We start from the raw sequence: 2,068 nt of genomic DNA on the forward strand, positions 1-2,068 counted from the left end.
CAGAGGAACCTCTCCAAGACAAAACCTTTGTGTCACTACATTGCAACCTTGGGAGCATGGTAAGAAAAAAAGTGGGGGGGGGAGGATGGGGAATTAGGTAACAGAATTTTTACCAGTGGGACCCGCAACACAATTTGACAGTGTTGAGAGATCTTGTCTAGGATGCCGGCGAGCTTGCATACCCTTCCGCAGGATACTCCGTTACATTCCTCCCACCTTGCATGCCCTTCCACAGGATACTCCTTTCCATTCCTCCCGCCTTGCATACCCTTCTGCAGGATACTCCATTCCGTTTCTCTGCCTTGCATACCCTTTCGCAGGATACTCCATTCCCTTCCTCTGCTCAAGCCCAATTTTCTGCTTCAATCAGCTTTCTGTGGTGACTTAAGTGACTGGTACAGTCTACACTGGGCTATTTCTGAGGTTCACTTCTTAGGGTCCCCCCCACACACACTTCATGTGCTTGTGTGCGTTTCTCCTGATACTTCCCTCTTGTGTGGAAGGTCCCATTTTAGCCACGTAAGGGTCACATCCACACCCAACATTTAAAACACCCAGACACCACTTTAACATTCGTGGCATCTCCCAAAGAGTCCTGGGAGCTGCTTAGAGAGAGTTCTTTGTGTGCTTGCTTTATGTATATGCAATTAAGGAAAGACCATAAATGGTTTGCTAATAGGGCAATGTAGCCTAGCATAGGAGGAATTTTGCCGCAGTTTAATGCATATGCAATGCCTTAAGAGATAACAGAAATGTACAGTGGAAGCTCGGGTTGGGAACGCGATCCGTGCGGGAGGCGCGTTCGCAACCCGCAGCATCCTTAACCCGCAGCGCCTCGCCTGCGCACGCGTGGGTTGTGATTCGGTGCTTCTGCACATGCGCAAAGCGCAATTTAGCGCTTCTGTGCATGCGCGAGCGCCAAAACCCGGAAGTAACCCGTTCCGGTACTTCCAGGTTCAGCGCGGTGCGCAGCCTGAAAACACACAACCTGAAGCGGCTGTAACCCGAGGTATGACTGTATATGAAGGAGCCCCTCCATTTTGGGGGGTAGGCTCAGACTTTGGAAATCAATTCCTCTGAGTCACAGCTTGCTGGCTAGCCAAGCAATAAACCTTTTGTTTTTCCTCAACTCTGCGGGGAGTCTTTTCCTTTCAGCCAAGACGCTATTGTTTTGCATTATTATTATTATTATTATTATTATTATTATTATTATTATTATTTCACTGTCAATTTTCCGCCTGCTCAAAAGTGCCCTGAATTTTCTCTATCTCCCCCCTGCAACAGACTGTCTCTCCGCGGAGCAGCTGGTTACCTCTCCTTGCCCTCACCTGCTGTGTGGCCGTGTTCCTCAGCTATGCTAAAGACATCAAACCAGTGCCTCCAAAATACCCCGGTGACGATGCATCTTTGGAGAAACTCCAAACATTCCTCGACGAGCTCCGATTCTATACAACAATGCATTCACTTCTCAAGTAAGTAGCACCATCTTGCAGCTGAACGTGTGCATTTACGCGGTTATATCTCGAACGGAACTTTTAGAGGCTTAGAGTTAGCATATAGATCAGGGGTTCTCAAACCTTTCTCCTCTGGGCCACACTTTCAGAATGGAAAATTGCTCACTCCACGCTGAATTTTTTTATATATACAGGTATAAGAAATACATTGGAAAACAAAAAGGGGAAACTAGCATCGTCCTAGGATTGTCCTCAGTATCACGTGATGTTCTTGCTCTCATTTTTAACAGATATCTTTCCATCTTCTGCAAATAAAAAAAAGTACAGTGGTACCTTGGTTTTCCAATATTATCCATTCCAGAAGTCCGTTCGAGTTCTAAAACATTCGAAAACTGAAAACGGAAGCCTCAATACGGAAAGCTCAAAACGAAAGCTGCATTTACTGTTCAATTTCCGAGGCGCGTTGGAAAACTGAGGCATTTACTTCCAGGTTTTCATTGTTTGAGTTCTAAAATGTTTGACTACAGAGGCATTCAAAAACCAAGGTAGCACTGTATTTTGATATTATACAGTCGTTCCTTGGATCCCAAACACCCTGGAACTCGGACATTTTG

Source organism: Lacerta agilis, chromosome 14, assembly GCF_009819535.1.
Source record: "Lacerta agilis isolate rLacAgi1 chromosome 14, rLacAgi1.pri, whole genome shotgun sequence".
Taxonomy (NCBI): Eukaryota; Metazoa; Chordata; class Lepidosauria; order Squamata; family Lacertidae; genus Lacerta; species Lacerta agilis.